Consider the following 20,067-nt stretch of genomic DNA (forward strand, 5'->3'; position numbering starts at 1 on the left):
GGCACTGAGCAGGAAGAAGCCAAAGCTGGTGGCATGCTGCCACGCATTGTGATGCTGGAAAGGCCGCCGAGGAGCCTCCCAGTCTATCAGGGGAAAACAGTTGGTTCCAGGTGGGAAGAAGGACTCTCCCAATATCAGTATCTCGCCAGCGCCCATCTTCACCATTCCCTCTGCACGTACCCGCTGCCACCACCTCTGGCCTTGCTTGTCCCTTGCGGGGAGTCAGGGGAAGAGGAGCTTCTGGCTCCGCGAGAGGACCTGGGACACCATCACTGTATAGTAGAGCCCACTGTGATAGATGAGCAGCGCCAGAGCCAGGTGTCCCAAGAGAGTGCCCATGCCTCGGCCAGCAGCCTGCTCGGGAGTGGGGGGCTGGGGCTTGTGAGGGACTCTCCCCACCTCTCAACTGTCAGAAGAGGCCCTGCTGGCCCCTCCTCTGTTGCCCACACAGGGGGAGGGCACAGGCCCCATGTGGGCCCGCGTCATTTTCAGGTAGCTGAGAGCTGGCCGGGCTCCTCCCTGATGGCAGGGCTCCAGAACAGGGCGGTACCGCTACAACAAACACGACTCTGCTCCCTTCCTCAGCCCTGAGCCTTTTCCCCACTGTTAGAAGAATGCATGTGAAGTACTTGGCGCCCTGGTAGTACAATAGATGACACTTATTGTTATTTATTATTAGTCCAAGTGGAACACCCCAGGTTTCACCAGCCAGTGAATACAAACCCAGGCTCACTACCATTGATGGCCAAGTTCTCCACCCTTACCCGAGCCCCTGTGTGCTTGCCCTTCCCCAGGTCTTTCAGTGGCTATAAGGGAAGGGCTGTGGCTGAGGTTCTGGACGTTGCTTTCCGCTGCACCACCTGGACTGGCGCTGCTTCTGAGCCTTGATCCTGCAGCTGCAGGCCCTGACAGCTCTGGCTGGGCTGCCCTGCCAAGGCACAGTGGTGGTGACAGAGCCACTGACACTCAGTTCCTCCTGCCCTGAGATGCCACGACCTGTCTTTCTGCACCATCCCCTGCCCTCTGTCCTGGTCACCGGGTCTTGGCTCTGCCTTCTTGCTCCTTCCCTGGACACTCCCCTACCGCTACTTTGAGCAAGGCCCTGCCTGGAACAGACACTGTCTCTGGGTTCTTGACATGTAGCAAAGGAGAACTACAAGTGTTTAAAACCTCACAATAGGGGTGGAGAGGACAACACCGAGGCCAGTAGAGATGGGGGCAAATGGGGGAATCAAGGAGGAGGTGGCATTTGAATTGTGTCTTGATGGTTTAGACATTGCAAGTGGAGGGCCCTGGGGTGGGAAATACAAGAGGAAAGTGTAGGCTCAGGGGCTGAAGCAGGGAGATGGGGGGAGGGGCAGAAGGGGAGAATAGACTGGCAGGTCTGGGCAGCCAGGGGTGGGGTGGAGGTTTGGGGGGCTTAACTATTGGACCACCCATTTCTATGGGACAAAGAGTCCCAGAACTTGGGACTGAGAGGTGACCTGGGCAGGGGCTGTGAGCTGCCCACTGGGAAATGCCTGGTAGCCTCTGCTGGAGTGCCTTCCTGTACTGTCTCCTGTACATGTGCATCAGGTAGACAGGAGGACAAGTGATGTCCAGTGGTGTGAGGGACCTGGGCTGGGGAGAAGAGACCAGAGGTCAAGGGAAAGTAGAGATTGGGGGAGAAAGAGAAAGCACGGGGATCTGTCTCTTTTGGGAGCAGGGGAACAGCCAACTGGATGCCCAAGCCAGAAACCAAGGCATCGCCCTGGTCTCCTCCCTTCATCCAGCCCCACAGTCAGTCCCTTACCATGTCCAGCCAGTTCCTCCTCCTGCAGAGGTAGACTTTCCTTTTCCTCTGACCACCCCGCCTCGGCTCTCTGCTGGCCCATGTCCTCTCTACCTCCTGGTTTCTCTTTTCCATACGGCTGCCAGAATACGAATATTCACACCTGATCGTGTCATTTTCCTGATGAACATTTTTCAGGTGTCTTGTGTCGGCTGTAGGCTGGAGTTCTGTGGCCAGGCAAACAAGGTCCTGTGTGACCTGTCCCCTTTGATCACTCATGCCTGCATTCCGCCACCTGCCAATATTATGCTTCAGCTTCTCTGGATTCTCTGTATTTTTCTAGAACATGCCCATGCTTTGCATTGCCTTGGTCTTTGACCATTTGGTTCCCTCTCTCTGCAATATCCCCTCCCACCTTATCTTCGTGGTAAACTTCTACCCAACACCACTTTATTAACCAGAGAAGCAACTCTATGTTTTGACTGTACTCTGCACAGGCTCACACGAAAACTGATATCACAGGTGATATATCACCAGTTCTCAGGCTGTCTTGTCATCATCTCTGCTGCGCTGGGAGATGCTCCTCTCAGATACCTCTTCCAGAAAGGACTCGCTGCCCAGCCGCCAAGCATTTGGTGCGCTAACAACTTCAGTTGTAGTCTCCTTCAGGGTCAACCTCAGTTTTCCAGCTGAGGGCACATCCTTTCAGGGTGGCCTCCAGCTAGCAGCCCGACAAGGTGGTGTCATAAGGGCCCGGCCATTTCCCCCCCGCGCTGGATTCTCTAATGGGTGACATGTGCTCCGGAGCTCCCTGGCGGGCAGGCAGAGACCTCAGCAGGCCTGCATCATAGCTGGAGAATTCTCCCTGCCCACTCCAGCTTTTGCCTTTTTCTTTTCCCAAGTCCTACTCGCCAATAAAACTTTTGGACTCCTAACTCCATCTCAGCATCTGTTTTCAGGAGTGGTCCAAGAGATTAGTCAGTAAGATGGAGTTTGGGGACTGATCACTCCATCACCCAGCTGGCCATGAGGACCACATCCCAGCCCCCAGCTCGGGCTGGTATTCCCACTGTTAAACATTTCACTGGTGGTGACTTGGGAGAATGTGCAGGTAGAGAATAATGAACTAGCCTGTGTGATGATCAGGCATTTGAAAGGTAGGCAGAGGCATTTGAAAGGTATGCGTGTGTACGTAATTGTACACACATGCCTGCACACACATGAGTGGATAGACGGGAATGAATAGTTGGGTTGATAACCCACAGACGCATAATGAAAAGCTGAGGGCAATTAACAAACAACTGAAAACAAGTGTGAGAGCCTGAGGGTTTCTTTGGCATCTTACAAAGAATCCTTCATCTCATACAGTGGGTGAAGAAAAAAGAGCTGGAGTTGAAGGTCAGGATTTAGACAGAAAGACAGAGTGGCTGAGTGGTATAATATAGCTCCAAAGATGGTTGGATCCTGACCCAAGGCAGGTCTGTGGGACCATGACACATTGGTTGGATACCCTGGAAGACACCAAATCCCTGAACTTCTGCCTCTGAGTGGTGTGGGAGGCGATATCACCAGTGAATCCTGTGATTATGCCTTGTTTCCTTTGCTGTAAGGGAATGCCCTGGTTGGATGTTGTATTGACTATATTTTCTCGTTTCCTGTATTCTTGATCCTCTGGCATTTGGGGACTTGATGTTGGAGAGACTGCCCCTCCCAAGGCTCACAAATTCCTAGAGATAGCAGACAACTTCCCTGCAAGTGCGCCTTTGACATACGAACCAACCAATCCAGAGCTCATCTCCAGCTAGCTCCTTTATCAAACTTTCACATACCTTGTTCCAAATCACCCCAGGGCGAGGTACCAATTATTAACTAGGGTCCACCTCTATAGCCCAGGGCCCAAGGAAGCCATTCAAACTATCCAATCCTAAACTGACTCAGAGTACCGCCCTGCCTTGCCCATTCCTTCTCACAAGAACCCTAATAAAGGCTCAAGCTATGCTCTGCCCCTCTTCTGCATCCTGAACAACACTGGTCCTTCCCTAGGTGGTCCTGTGTGGCACGGCATGGAAGGCCTCTGTTTCTAGAAATCTGTGAATATAAATTTCTTCCTTCATGACAATCATTTTCACCTCTGCATGTCTCACCATACACGATTAAAACAAATCTTGGGTACAGTTTTAGAACAGATGCGTGTTGTACGGGATTCAGCACCTGTGAATCAGGCATTCCACAACCACTAGTGCTGGCTGAGACCTTATGGGCATGAAAGGCAAACCTACACCTAGACTAGATGTCTATCCCTGTGAGAATGAACTGTTGACCTTTGAGGATAGAAGGGACCCGATGTAGTCAACCTGCTACCATGTGGCTGGTTGGTCTCCTCATGGAATAGCACACAGGGGGCTTAGCACTGGTCTGTGTTGCTGGCCAATTGGACATTCAGAAGCAGCAGCAACTAGATTGTCCTTGTTAAGTGCGAATCCATGCTGTTGGGCCCTTGCATAGCCTCTGTCTCTGCCATCATTGTTACTTTGTTCATGTGTCCATCGTGCTGGCAATGGGGTGGCCACCGATAAAAGCTGCCTGAGTCATTTTGTTTGCATGGTGCCTCTTCCATGGTGGATGCTTTCTTGGACCAATCCTGGTACCAAGTGTTACAGGTTGGGCTCTCCAGGAAGCAGTGGTTGAGACAGAGTTAGGCATGCAGAGTTAGGTGCAGGGGTTTCATTGGAGGGTAACATCTGTGACAGGAAAGAGGGCAGTATTGAGCAGGGGGGGCCGTCAGATGGAAATGCAAATATGATAAACTGCCGCCCAGTGGGGCAGCTCCAGAGCAAAGACTGGTACAAAGCTAGACCCTGTGGCGCCACCTTGCTCAGTTATGGGCTGGGGCCCATGCCGATGAAATGAACAGCTGGAGACGGTCAGCAATCACACTCCTCCCAGCTGGTCAGCACGTCTTTTCTTGAAGGAGGATCTGGATGGTGCATTTCCTTGTTTCCAGGAGCTCAGACTCCTCAAGAACCAGGGCTTGGGTCATACCACAGGTAAACCACTGAGACCGCAGAGGCAGTAGCTGAGGGCAAGGGGAATTTAGACTGCATGGTAGAGGAGGGAGGCGATGGGTACCAGCTGTGGCCCCAAGACCACCTGCAGTGAATGGGGTCTCTATTTCATCCCCCTAACTTCCCTCTTGTAGATTTTCCTGAAAGAAGACAGGCCCCCAGAGTCTGCCTCATGTGTGTGGAAAAGCGGGTCCATGCAGCACAAGGCGTGCACTGTGGCAGGCACAGAGCTGCACTGCCTGCTTCTCTCCTTCGAGAAGCTTCGAGGATTGAGGTGAGCTTACAGCCTCAGCGTCTGGGTCCACATTGAAGGTCAGTTTCAATTTTTGAGCTGAGCCCAGCCAATGTGAGCATGACGATGGCATAGGGCCTGGCTACTTCTGCCCAGTGAGGGACTCTGAACAGGAAACCTTGGACATCTTTGTTCCAGAGCTCCCGTGGGGCTGGTGGAAACTGACATGCCTGCGTCACGATGGCTGTCCATCCCTTCCTTCTTCCTCCCCCTTCTTTCATTGTGTTACAAGCTGGTGGACCTTGGTTCCTCCCAGCTCAGTCAGCCTCTGCTTCTCAGAGAACTCCAATGGCACAGTCTGCGTGGCATTCTCCCTTCTGATCTCTGAGGGCTCCTGGGATTGTGGTCTGACTGAATGACCAGCTGAGCACCCAGCTCGTCTGTCAGGACTGTGCTTTGTGCCCGTGGCAGGGGCTCTGGGATTCTGCGTGTGTTCTCAGAGAGTGTGTGGCCTGGGGGCCACTTGGGGTGGAACTAGTTAAATAAGAGCAGCCAGAGGGTACTTTTGTGAGATTGTGATTCTCAGGGACAGCTTTAGGCTAGAGGATGTTGGCCACCAGGTGGGGCCTCTGCAGTGTGGACTGCATCTGGGCCTGGCTCCCTCCCCACCAGAATTTCCCCTGCTCCCCTGAGGGCCGGGTGAGGAAAGAGAGATTCTGGATTAGGTGTCAAGGACTGGGATAGGAAGAGGCCAGGAGAGCCCCAGCACCTACCAAACAGGAGCTGTGGTCCAGAGAGCAGCTGGTGCCACGGAGGGACCGACAGCAGGGGACAGCGTTTCATAGAGTACTGGGGGCAGGGGGACCCTCTGTGGTCTGGCTGGTGAGAACTTTCTAAATAAGTTTTTTTATTGCAGTATAATTGATATGTAAAATTATATTAGTTTCAGGTATACAACATAATGATTCAATATCTGCATATATTGCAAAATGATCACCAGAATAAGTCTAGTTAACATCCATCACCACACAGAGTTACAAAAATTGTTTTCTTGTGATGAGAACTTTGAAGATCTACTCTCTTAGCAATTTTCAAATATGCAAGACAGTGTTATTAACTATAGTCACCATGCTGCACATTACATCCCAGGACTTATTTTCTATCAGAGGTCTTTATGGCTACAGAGCGGGGCTCCTGGAGGGAGAAGAGAGCAAGGAATCAAACTGCCTCTTTCAGCCTCTCCAGGCAAAGCACAGGTACACCATGAGGGACTGGGGGTCCCTACCAATAGCCATACCCCGGCCACCTTATGGAATTATTGTCATCATATGTCCTATTAGGGGAAATCATGTGAAACTGCCATTTTTGTAGGTCAAAAAACAGTGAAATACTGGCAGTTTTACTTGGTCCAATTTAACATAGAGAGTTGAATTGAAGTTAGGGGTATATATATTTATTCCCAGGGTAGGTATCTATTTATGGACCTTCCCGTAACCACTATTCCTGGAGCCTTCTACTGGTCAGGCATCAAACAGAAGTCTTTCTGTGCATTCTCTGATTCTGTACTCACAGCAGCCCAAAGAGGTTGTACGATCATTATCCCTGTTTTTCAGATGAAGAAAGAGAGGCACAATCAAGTAGCATGCCTAGGGACAGAAGTGGGAGGTAGACCTACATCTGTCTGACCTGTAAACCCATGTTCTTGACCCCTGCACAGACTGCCCTGTCAAAGTCCTCTGCGGCCTCCAGGGGGTGAAGTGGGATTGGGGACTGGACATTTGAGTGGAAGAACTATTCAGAGAGCTCTACACCAAGTGGCCCCTATGCAACCATTAGGGTCAGATATGTATAGACTTTGTGTGGTTGAAAGCTTAAAAAGTTTGTGGGACCCTCTTTTGGAAAAATAATACCAAAAAGATCTCACTTTTGTAGATTTTGCCTAAACATGTGTCCATATGAACATTTTGCTAAGGCCTCTCCCCTGTGCAAGGGAAGAGTGCTGAAGCTAAGCTTCGTTATCAAGGTTCTGATGCCCAAAGGGGTGCGACGGGAAGCAGCTGCCCTCACAGAACAGGCCTGGGAGGGCAGGGGCTCTGTCTGGCACAGACAAGGAAAGTCCAGCGCACCTGTAAGTTCCACCCAGGACCCAGGGAGATTGTATAAATGGAGATCCAGGTCGCCTGTGCCTTTTACACAGGCCAGATTCTGAAAAGGGGGTCCAGCGTCTGCGGGGTAGGGGTGGGGTGGAGGATGTGTGTGGAAAGCCCTACACTGTGTTGGCTTTTCTTTGGCTGAGAGCACTGCAGCTCCCACTTGTGGCCACTAGGGGGAGATGCTCCTCTGGGAACTGTTTGCGAAGACCCTCACTCTCCCAGTCCCCCTTCCAAGGCACCCAGAGTCCCTGGGCCACTCACACTGTCATCATCAGGCCCAGTTCTGCTGATGAGGCCTCGTCTGCATCCTGTGGCCTACTGTTTCAAGGAGCAACTCACACGGGGAGGGGCTACAAAGATGGAAGGAACGTATGGATTCTCCCTGGATGATGTGAAGGAGGAACATTTTCTTCCCTAAGGAGCCCCTGACCTTTTACAAAATTCCATAAGTTAAAACTTAGCTAAATGTTTAAATTAGAAAAATAGAAAATTCAATCTGTGTTTAACTCAAGTTTAATAATAGGAAACGTTAAACTATTGTGTAGGTACATCTGGATTCTGTGCTGTAATTTGGGGAGGAAGACATCCGGGCTCCCAGGAGGGCCATGTCCTGCATGGGGTCTGTCTCCTCACAGCTGTGGGCTCCTGGAAACCACTAATGGTCTTTGTTCACTTGATAGCCCCTGACCCAGCACACTAGGTCTTGATCAGTGTTTCCAGGATGAACAAGGGATCAGAGAAAGAAGGGGACAGAAAATGGGAGGGAAGGAAACGATGAGATAAGGACAGAGAGAAACTGACTATAGCTTATTCAAAAGAACTTTGTATATATTTTGCAGGACTTTAGAAATAAAGAAGAGACAGGGATATAAAGATGAATAAGTTGGTATTCCTGCTTTCTGGTGATTCAGTTTCTTATGAAAAAGAAAGATATGCCAGTAACAGTGGTGTTGGGCAAAGTATAGGGGCCGTCCCCAGGGAGACCTCTTGGTATGAGATGCACTCTGTCAGTGGCTGTGAGCGTCAAGCTATCTGGTCAAAATGTTCAGAACCTTGCTTGACATTTGGTTCTTTGTAGGTGACATGTCAGTGTGTTTGTTTATATCTCTGGAATCTTTTAACCATCTCTGTATCCCCAGCATCTTGAACTTCCACAAAAATGATGTAAGTATGCCTCAGTGGCGTTATTTTTCATTCATTGTTCTGGGCTCTTGGATAGAAGTCAAATGTTCCTCAGCTCTAGGAAATTTTCTTGGTTTATTTTTTGAAAATACTCGCCCCCACCATGTTTCTATTTCCAGTTTCTAGGGCTTTTATTAGTCAGATGTTGGAATCCTGGACTGATCCTCTATAGCTCTTATCTTTTCTCTCACACTTCCTATTTTGTTGTTTTTTACATCTATTTTCTGATCTACTGGTCCTTCTATTGGAATTTTTTTTAATGATCAAAATTTTAATTTCTAAGAGTGTTGTCTTGTTTACGGAATTTTCTGGTTTTAGAGTATCCTGTTCTTTTTTACGCTTGTAATGGTGTCTCAGGTTTCCCTGAGGATACTGTGTGTGTGTGTGTGTGTGTGTGTGTGTATATATATATTTTTTTTTTTTTTGGCTGTGTTTGGTCTTCGTTGATGCGTGCAGCCTTTCTCTACTTGTGGCAAGTAGGGGCTACTCTTCATTGTGCTGCATGGGCTTCTCATTTCGGTGGCTTCTCTTGTTACGGAGCATGAGCTCTAGGACTGCGGACTTCAGTAGTTGCAGCATGCGGGCTTAGTAGTTGTGGCGCACAGGCCTAGTTGCTCTGCGGCATGTGGGATCTTCCTGGACCAGGGATCTAACCCGTGTCCCCTGCACTGGCAGATGGATTCTTAACCACTGTGCCACCAGGGAAGTCCCTGTATGTATATTTTCTCTTGTTCCCAGAGTTAGCCTTGTTTTCTCCAAGGTCATTTTTCCTGTTTTATCTTTCTTTCAACTTTTTATTTAAAAAATGTTCAACTTACATATAAGTTGAAAGAATAGTGCACTGAATGCTCATATATCCTTTCCCTAACCATCAGTCATTAACATTTTGCCACATTTGCTTTCTATTTCTAGTTTTTTATTTTTCTGCATCATTTGAAAATAATTGTAGACATCATGACATTTTAGTCCTAAATACTTCAGCATATATTTCTTTTAAGAATAAGGACATTTTCCTACATACCTCAAGATCATTACCACACTCCAAATGTCTAACACTAATTGAATAATATCTTCTGATATGCAGTTCATATTTAAATTCTACCATTTGTGCCCAAACTTACTTTAATAGCATTTTTTTTTTTAGATCCAGGATTGGGTCAAGAGTCACATATTACAGTTAGTTATTATGTTTCTTTATTCTCTTTTAACTTAGAACAGTTCTCCCTTACAAATTTTTTGGGTAGCTTTCATGGTACTGACTTTTTGAAGAGCTTGGGCTAGCCATCTTGTGGAATGTTCTGCATTTTTCTGATTATGTTAAACAGGTTAAACATTTTTGGCAAGTACACTCCCTAGGTAATTTTATGCACTTAAGATTGCATCTCCTTGTTTCATTGTGATTAGATTTAGCTTACACATCCTGGGCAGTAATAATATACATGTGACATTGTGTTCTTTTCAGGACATCACATTTAAAGGCACGCATGCTCACTTGCCCATCGCTGGTGATGTTGATTTGGATTACCCAGTCAAGGTGTTGTCTGCTTTATCAATTTGTTTTTTCCTTGCAATTAATAAGCCATCTTTGCAGAGAAATTTTAAGACCTTGTAAATATCCTGCTCCTTATCAACTTCCCTATAGATTTAACACCCATTTTCCTGAGCCAATTTTTTTACTATGATGATTGCAAAATGATGATTTTCAAACTTAACCATTCCCTCCACATTGATCAGTACTTCCTGGCTCTATAAGATGTCCCAGGTTCATATTGTACTTTCCATGTCCTAGTCCTGGAATCAGCTATTTCTCCAAGGAGCTCTGGTTCCTTTTATTGGTTGCCTTTACTGTTGGAGGATATTTTCACTGCATGAATTGTAGTTATAGGTTAGCAATTTTTTCCCCTTCAGTATTTTAAAGATGTCGTTCCATTGTCTTCTGGTTTGTGTTATTTCTAAGTCAATGTTTTATCATTGTTTAATTTTTTTTTTCATTTTTCTCTGCCTTTAAGATTTTTCTGTTTATCTTTGGTTTTTAGCATTTGAGCTTCTTGGATCTGTGGGGTGATATTTTCTCATAATATCTGAGATGTTTGAAATGTTTCAGCCATTATTTTTTCAAATATATTTTTGCATGCTATAATATCTCATCTCTCCTGGGACTCCAGTTACATGTGTTAGACTGCCTAATATTGTCCTACAGGTCACTAAGGCTCTGGTCAATTTTTGCATTTTTTTTCTCCCTGTGATTCACTTTGGATAGGTCTATTGACTTGCCTTCAAGTTCACCGATCTTTTTTTCCTGCAGTGTCTAATCTGCCCTTCAACCCATTTGGCAAATTTTTTATTTCTGATATTGTATTCTTCAATTCTAGAATTTCCATTTGATGCTTTTTAATAGTTTCCCTTTACCTACTGAATTTCCCCAATTGTTCACTCATTATGTTCGGTTTTTCCCTTTAAATCCTTAAATATTTTTATAATGGCTTTTTAAAAGTCTGTGTCTGTTAATTCCAACACCTCTTATCATGTTTGAGTTTGTTTCTCTTAACCTTTTTTCCTTGATTTTGAATCACATTTTCTGCTACTTCACCTGTCCACTGATTTTGGATTGTCATGTGTACATTGTACATTCCACACTGTGGGAATTATGCGGCTTTTCTTTAAAGTTTGTTGAGGTTCATTTTAGTAGGCAATCGATTTACTGGTGAATCAATTTGAGTTTTTTCTTCAAGACTTGTTTTAAGCCTTGTTAGGACTGGTTTAGAGTATTCCTTACTGAAGAGCTAGACTAGCTCTACTCCTGAGATGTGGCCTTTCTGAGGCCTTAATTGAACTGCACCATTGTTCAGCCACTCTGGCTGGTTGGAACAGCTATGTCTCCCAGTCCTGTGAGACCGCTGGAATCTCTGTGCGGCTCCCAACTTCTCAATAGCTGTTCTCTGCCAGGCTTTGCAGACTCATCTCTCTATGCTCAGCTGAGTATTCAGTCAACCACTTGAGGGGACCCCCTATGCAGATTTCTGAATCTCCTTCTCTTACAGCTCTCTCCTTTTCAGTACGCTGCCTCACAAATTTCAGCTGTTTCAACAGCCCTAAAATCTAATTTCTGCCTCTTCAGCTCAATGAGCCCACTGTTCTCTGCTTGGGCTCTACCTCTCTGTACTGTGCTCTAGAAACTGTCTCCAGGAAGAAAGCCAGGTTACGGTGGAGCTCATATGGGCGTTTCTTCTCTTAGGGATCACGGTTCTGTACTACCTGTTGTCCCAATATCTAAAAAAACTCTTTGTACATTTTGCCTAGTTTTGTAATTATTTATGGCAGGAGGGCTAGTCCAGTGCTAGTTACTCTGTCATAGCCAGAACTGTTGGAAAATTTTAAATGCCAAATACAGTTTTTTAAAAAACACCACACTTCTTGAACTTTTAATTTCTTCTTTCAGCACTGGTAAATTTGATGAACCCATCTGTTTTATGTTCCCTTTTTTCTTCCTTTTTTGGTTCTTTTAGATTAATAAAATATTTTCTATAATTTCCTTTTTTTTGGTCAAATTGTCAGTTATACTTTCTTTCACTATTTTTTTAGTTTTGCACTAATGATTATCCAATAGGATGACAACTTGATTTTCTTTACTTTGTATTTGATGTGGAAAATTTGCCAAGAGGATTTTTTTCTTTACCTTTAAAATTGTTTTACTCTGATATATCTCAGAGTTGACTATTCTGGTCAATTTTCCTATGTACATAGGTGCATTCAACATGTAGATTTAGGCCATTTTTACTTTCAGAAAGTTTTCTGGGGTTATATTTCTTTGGGGTTAAACACTTCATATTTATTTAATTTATAATCTACTTTATGGTGGTATAATTCATATAAAATAAAGTTCACCAATTTGAAGTGTGTAATTTGATGAGTTTTGACAAGTCATATATAGTTGTATAATCATTACTACAATCACTATTGGATTATAGTTTTAAATATTAGTTTCATTCCATTGTTCTGTTTTGCTTTTTCAGCAACTCCAATTTTATGTATATAAATCTTTTTTGCCTATTCTCTATAGCTATCATCTTTTCTTTGATCATTTTACCTCCTTATTTATTTATTTTTCTCTTGGCTATATCTCTTATTATATTTTCAGTTGAATTTTCATCTATCTCCTTTGGGCATCTTGTGATTTAATCTTTACTTCTGAAATTTTTTAATTAAAAAAAATTTAAAGATTTTATTGAGATATAATTGACTTGTAACATTATATTACCTTCAGGTGTACAACATATTGAGTTGATATTTGTATATATTTCTTTTTTCTTTTTATTTAAAAAAATTTTTTTATAAAGCGGGTTCTCATTAGTTATCCATTTTATACACATCAGTGTATACATGTCAATCCCAATCTCCCAATTCATCACACCACCACCCCCACCCCCACCATTTTCTGCCCTTGGTGTCCATACGTTTGTTCTCTACATCTGTGTCTCAATTTCTGCCCTGCAAACTGGTTCATCTGTACCATTTTTCTAGGTTCCACATATACGCATTAATATACGATATTTGTTTTTCTCTTTCTGACTTACTTCATTCTGTATGACAGACTCTAGATCCATCCATGTCACCACAAATGACCCAATTTCGTTCTTTTTTATGGCTGAGTAATATTCCATTGTATATATGTACCACATCTTCTTTATCCATCGTCTGTCGATGGGCATTTAGACTGCTTCCATGTCCTGGCAATTGTAAATAGTGCTGCAATGAACATTGGGGTGCATGTGTCTTTTTGAATTATGTTTTTCTCTGGGTATATGCCCAGTAATGGGATTGCTGGGTCACATGATAATTCTATTTTTAGTTTTTTAAGGAAACTCCATACTGTTCTCCATAGTGGCTGTATCAATTTACATTCTCACCAACAGTGCAAGAGGGTTCCCTTTTCTCCACACCCTCTCCAGCATTTGTTGTTTGTAGATTTTCTGATGATGCCCATTCTAACTGGTATGAGGTGATACATCATTGTAGCTTTGATTTGCATTTCTCTAATAATTAGTGATGTTGAGCAGCTTTTCATGTGCCTCTTGGCCATCTGTATGTCTTCTTTGGAGAAATGTCTACTTAGGTCTTCTGCCCATATTTTGATTGGGTTGTTTGCTTTTTTAATATTGAGCTGCATGAGCTGTTTATATATTTTGGAGATTAACCCTTTGTCCATTGATTTGCTTGCAAATATTTTCTTCCATTCTGAGGGTTGTCTTTTCGTCTTGTTTATAGTTTCCTTTGCTGTACAAAAGCTTTTAAGTTTCAATAGGTTCCATTTCTTTTTTTTTTTTAATTTCCATTACTCTAGGAGGTGGGTCAAAAAAGATCTTGCTGTGATTTATGTGAAAGAGTGTGCTTCCTATGTTTTCCTCTAAGAGTTTTATAGTGTCCAGTCTTACATTTAGGTCTCTAATCCATTTTGAGTTTAATTTTGTGTATGGCGTTAGAGAGTGTTCTAATTTCATTCTTTTACATGTAGCTGTCCAGTTTTCCCAGCACCACTTATTGAAGTGACTGTCTTTTCTCCATTGTATATTCTTGCCTCCTTTGTCATAGATTAGTTGACCATAGGTGTGTGGGTTTATCTCTGGGCTTTCTATCCTGTTCGATTGATCTATATTTCTGTTTTTGTGCCAGTACCATATTGTCTTGATTACTGAAACTTTGTAGTATAGTCTGAAGTCAGGGAGTCTGATTCCTCCAGCTCCGTTTTTTTCCCTCAAGACTGCTTTGGCTATTTGGGGTCTTTTGTGCCTCCACACAAATTTTAAGATTTTTTGTTCTAGTTCTGTAAAAAATGAAATTGGTAATTTGAAAGGGATTGCACTGAATCTGTACATTGCTTTGGGTAGTATAGTCATTTTCACAATATTGATTCTTCCAATCCAAGAACAGGGTATATCTCTCCATCTGTTTGTATCATCTTTGATTTCTTTCATCAGTGTCTTATAGTTTTCTGCATACAGGTCTTTTGGCTCCCTAAGTAGGTTTATTCCTAGGTATTTTATTCTTTTTGTTGCAATGGTAAATGGGAGTGTTTCCTTAATTTCTCATTCAGATTTTTCATCATTAGTGCATAGGAATGCAAGAGATTTCTGTGCATTAATTTTGTATCCTGCAAATTTACCAAATTCATTGATTAGCTCTAGTAGTTTTCTGGTGGCATCTTTAGGATTTTCTATGTATAGTATCATGTCATCTGCAAACAGTGATAGTTTTTTTTTTTCTTTTTCTTCTCTGGTTGCCATGGCTAGGACTTCGAAAACTATGTTGCATAATAGTGGTGAGAATGGACATCCTTGTCTTGTTCCTGATCTTAGAGGAAATGCATTCAGTTTTTCACCATTGAGAATGATGTTTGCTATGGGTTTGCCATATATGGCGTTTATTATGTTGAGGTAGTTTCCCTCTGTGCCCACTTTCTGGAGATTTTTTATCATAAATAGGTGTTGAATTTTGTCAAAAGCTTTTTCTGCATCTATTGACATGATCATATGGTTTTTCTGCTTCAATTTGTTAATATGGTGTATCACATTGATTGATTTGCGCATATTGAAGAATCCTTGCATCCCTGGGATAAATCCCACTTGATCATGGTGTATGATCCTTTTAATGTGTTGTTGGATTCTGTTTGCTAGTATTTTGTTGAGGATTTTTGCATCTATATTCATGAGTGATATTGCTCTGTAATTTTCTTTTTTTGTAGTATCTTTGTCTGGTTTTGGTATCAGGGTGATGGTGGCCTCATAGAATGAGTTTGGGTGTGTTCCTTCCTCTGCCATTTTTTGGAAGAGTTTGAGAAGCATGGGTGTTAGCTCTTCTCTAAATGTTTGATAGAATTCACCTGTGAAGCCATCTGGTCCTGGACTTTTGTTTGTTGGAAGATTTTTAATCACAGTTTCAATTTCATTACTTGTGATTGGTCTGTTCATATTATCTATTTCTTCCTGGTTCAGTCTTGGAAGGTTATACCTTTCTAAGAATTGGTCCATTTCTTCCAGGTTGTCCATTGTATTGGCATAGAGTTGCTTGTAGTAGTCTCTTAGGATGCTTTGTATTTCTGTGGTGTCTGTTGTAACTTCTCCTTTTTCATTTCTAATTTTATTGCTTTGAGTCCTCTCCCTCTTTTTCTTGATGAGTCTGGCTAATGGTTTATCAATTTTGTTTATCTTCACAAAGAACCAGCTTTTAGTGTTATTGATCTTGGCTATTGTTTTCTTTGTTTCTATTTCATTTATTTCTGCTCTGATCTTTATGATTTCTTTCCTTCTACTAACTTTGGGTTTTGTTTGTTCTTCTTTCTCTAGTTTCTCTAGGTGTAAGATTAGATTGTTTATTTGAGATGTTTGTTGTTTCTTGAGGTAGGATTGTATTGCTCAGACTTCCCTCTTAGAACTGCTTTTGCTGCATCCCATAGGTTTTGGATCGTCGTGTTTTCATTGTCATTTGTCTCTAGGTATTTTTTGATTTCCTCTTTGATTTCTTCAGTGATCTCTTGGTTATTTAGTAACGTATTGTTTAGCCTCCATGTGTTCGTACTTTTTACGTTTTTTTCTCTGTAATTGATTTCTAATCTCATAGTGTTATGGTCAGAAAAGATGCTTGATATGATTTCAATTTTCTTAAATTTCTTGAGGCTTGATTTGTGACCCAAGGTGTGATCTATCCTGGAGAATGTTCCATGCGCACTTGAGAAAAAAGTGTAATCTGCTGTTTTTGGATGGAATGTCCTATAGATATCAATTAAATCTGTCTGGTCTATTGTGTCATTTAAAGCTTGTGTTTCCTTATTAATTTTCTGTTTGGATGATCTGTCCAGTGGTGTCAGTGAGGTGTTAAAGTCCCCTACTATTATTGTGTTACTGTCGATTTCCTCTTTTATAGCTGTTAGCAGTTGCCTTATGTATTGAGGTGCTCCTATGTTGGGTGCATATATATTTATAATTGTTATATCTTCTTCTTGGATTGATCCCTTCATCATTATACAGTGTCCTTCCTTGTCTCTTGTAACATTCTTTATTTTAAAGTCTATTTTATCTGATATGAGAATTGCTACTCCAGCTTTCTTTTGATTTCCATTTGCATGGAATATCTTTTTCCATCCCCTCACTTTCAGTCTCTGTGTGTCCCTAGGTCTGAAGTGGGTCTCTTGTAGACAGCATATAGATGGGTCTTGTTTTTGTATCCATTCAGCGAGCCTGTGTCTCTTGGTTGGAGCATTTAACCCATTCACGTTTAAGGTAATTATCGATATTTATGTTCCTATTATCATTTTCTTAATTGTTTCGGGTTTGTTTTTGTAGGTCCTTTTCTTCTATTGTGTTTCCCACTTAGAGAAGTTCCTTTAGCATTTGTTGTAGAGCTGCTTTGGTGATGCTGAATTCTTGTAGCTTTTGCTTGTCTGTAAAGCTTTTGATTTCTCCATCAAATCTGAATGAGATCCTTGCCAGGTAGAGTAATCTGGGTTGTAGGTTCTTGCCTTTCGTCACTTTAAATATGTCATGCCACTCCCTTCTGGCTTGTAGAGTTTCTGCTGAGAAATCAGCTGTTAACCTATGGGAGTTCCCTTGTATGTTATTTGTCGTTTTTCCCTTGCTGCTTTCAATAAGTTTTCTTTGTCTTTAATTTTGGCACATTTGATTACTATGTGTCTCAGTGTTTTCTCCTTGGGTTTTTCCTGTATGGGACTCTCTTTGCTTCCTGGACTTGGGTGGCTGTTTCCTTTCCCATGCTCGGGAAGTTTCGACTATAATGTCTTCAAATATTTTCTCGGGTCCTTTCTCTCTCTCTTCTCCTTCTGGGACCCCTACCTAATGCGAATGTTGTTGTGTTTAATGTTGTCCCAGAGGTGTCTTAGTCTGTCTTCATTTCTTTTTTTTCTGTTTTCTTTATTCTGTTCTGCAGCAGTGAATTCCACCATTCTGTCTTCCAGGTCACTTATCCGTTCTTCTGCCTCAGTTATTCTGCTATTGATTCCTTCTAGTGTATTTTTCATTTCAGTTATTGTATTATTCATCTCTGTTTGTTTGTTCTTTAATTCTTCTAGGTCTTTGTTAAACATTTCTTGCATCTTTTTTTTTTATAACATCTTTATTGGAGTATAATTGCTTTACAATGGTGTGTTAGTTTCTGCTTTATAACAAAGTGAATCAGTTATACATATACATATGTTCCCATATCTCTTCCCTCTTGCATCTCCCTCCCTCCTACCCTCCTTATCCCACCCTTCTAGGTGGTCACAAAGCACAGAGCTGATCTCCCTGTGCTATGCGGTTGCTTCCCACTAGCTATCTATTTTACGTTTGGTAGTGTATATATGTCCATGCCACTCTCTCACTTTGTCACATCTTACCCTTCTCCCTCCCCATATCCTCAAGTCCATTCTCTAGTAGGTCTGTGTCTTTATTCCCATCTTGCCACTAGGTTCTTCATGACCTTTTTTTTTTTCCCCCTTAGATTCCATATATATGTGTTAGCATACGGTATTTGTTTTTCTCTTTCTGACTTACTTCACTCTGTATGACAGACTCTGACTCCATCCACCTCACTACAAATAACTCCATTTCATTTCTTTTTATGGCTGAGTAATATTCCATTGTATATATGTGCCACATCTTCTTTATCCATTCATCCGATGATGGACATTTAGGTTCTTGCATCTTCTTGATCTTTGTCTCCTTTCTTTTTCTGAGGTCCTGGATCATCTTCACTATCATTATTCTGAATTCTTTTTCTGGAAGGTTGCCTATCTCCACTTCATTTAGTTGTTTTTCTGGGGTTTTATCTTGTTCCTTCATCTGGTACATAGCCCTCTGCCTTTTCATCTTGTCTATCTTCCTGTGAATGTGGTTTTTGTTCCACAGGCTGCAGGATTGTAGTTCTTCTTGCTTCTCTGTATATATTTCTATTTGACTTTTTCTTCTATCTCTTTCCTGAGTTTGATTAACTCATTTCACATCTTGGTTTTTGTCCATTTCTATCCAGAAAATTTGAATTTTGGTGTTTTATATCTTCAAATGCCTATTTAATAATATTTAATTGCTGTTGGATATTGTGTCACGATTTTCATCCATTTCTTTGTTGTTTTGGAGGGGAATAAATTCATCAGCTGAACATATTAGCATCTCACTTATTGTTTTCTTCTCAAAGTGGCTTGGTATAGATGCTGCCTGTGATTTGTTTATTTAAAAGCGTGTTGAATTTTCCCGGCCTGCTAATAACAGATGTTTCTTTGTGGGGAGAGGTAAAGGGCTTGGGTGGCTTACTAAGGTTCTTAGTTCAGGAATGCCTTCTTCTATTGATAAGTGGAGTGAAATTTCTTTAATAGATTGTGCTTTTCTGAGGGAGAGATTAGTGTGTTTTCTGATTCTGCAATTTTCTTTTGTTTCTGTAGGACTTCTACTTTCCACCATTTCCCAGTCTCCAAATAATGCTTCCCCCTTCTAAGCAGCCTTCCTCTCCCTAGGAGTGGAGGCTTTCCAAGACTGTTATTTTTGGTTCTGTGAATTTTTGAGCCTCTCCTAGATTCCTCAGTGGCCAGTGCTCTGGCCTGCCAGGTGGCAGACCTAATCTCAGTCTCCCTCCCGCCCTCACTCCCTTCCTTCCTTCCTTCCTACAGGTTTGTTCAACACTAAACAATCTCTTCCAGATTTACTGAGGTGGCTGACCACATCCACGGCCAAACAAACACACCTTTTTTTTTTTTTTTTTTTTTTTTTTTTTTTCAAACACACCTTTAAATTGGAATTCAGTTGCTGACCCAGCCTGGCCTTAGCTCTCCTTTTGGCACCAGAGGGCACAATGCTTGGTCTGTAGGCGTTTCTGTCAGCTTCCCCTTGTGTGAGTCTTGCAGGTTGTTCTCCCTCCAGAACTTTGGGCTGTGGCCAGTCTCAGGACGGCTGCAGTGCAGGGTGGCAGGCCCGTCTCAGGGGGCAGATGGAGGCAATCACAGAAATACTGGATACCCTTGCTGGTAAGGTACCAGTAGAAATGTCTCCAGGCAAACTGTTCCTTCCTATAGCCTGGTGATGTGAGACAGTATGGCCTTCATGACGTGAAGACTGGGCATATTCTTGTCTGCCAGCTCAGTGTGTTTAGGCATGTGGACATCTTTTTTGGCCACCATCACCCCCTCCCTTAAAAGGAGTTCATAAATGACAAGCAGGTCCTTCTTGGGCATCAACATCGAGATAGCTGCTGCATCCGGGGCTGGAGCTGGAGAAGGATTCTTAGCATTCTTCTACTCAAGATGAGACCCTCTCTTTTTGAAGTGGTGACTTTTATTCATGTTCTTCCACTGCTAGAATTCCCCTGAACCCATCCTTCTTCCCTGCAGTCTTCACCTGACTTTCTAGTTAGAGCTCTGGAGTGAGCTCTGGAGCCAGCTTTGCTGATATCATATGTTTAATTTGCCTCTTACATGTAAATTAAAGTTTGTGGAATCTCTGCCTTGTAGTTATGGTATAGATATAGATTATATGTGATTTGAGTTGCTCTCCTTGTTAGTTTGTATGGGTTTTGGTGGTTGTGTGAAGAGATTTGGATGTAAGAAACTATCAGTATTCCATGGGAACTCAGTTGAGTCATTTTTTAAAATCTTGATTTTATTTATTTTGGAAGCCTTCCTCAAAT

The 20,067-nt window shown here is 42.7% G+C and overlaps 1 pseudogene; it reads right to left on the reverse strand.

Moving 5' to 3' along the window:
* Nucleotides 1-222: 222 nt before the first annotated feature.
* On the reverse strand, nt 223-19,621 carry LOC118893986 (annotated as a pseudogene).
* Between the last annotated feature and the right edge of the window lie 446 nt (nt 19,622-20,067).

This window comes from Balaenoptera musculus, chromosome 4 (assembly GCF_009873245.2).
Source record: "Balaenoptera musculus isolate JJ_BM4_2016_0621 chromosome 4, mBalMus1.pri.v3, whole genome shotgun sequence".
NCBI classification, from domain to species: domain Eukaryota; kingdom Metazoa; phylum Chordata; class Mammalia; order Artiodactyla; family Balaenopteridae; genus Balaenoptera; species Balaenoptera musculus.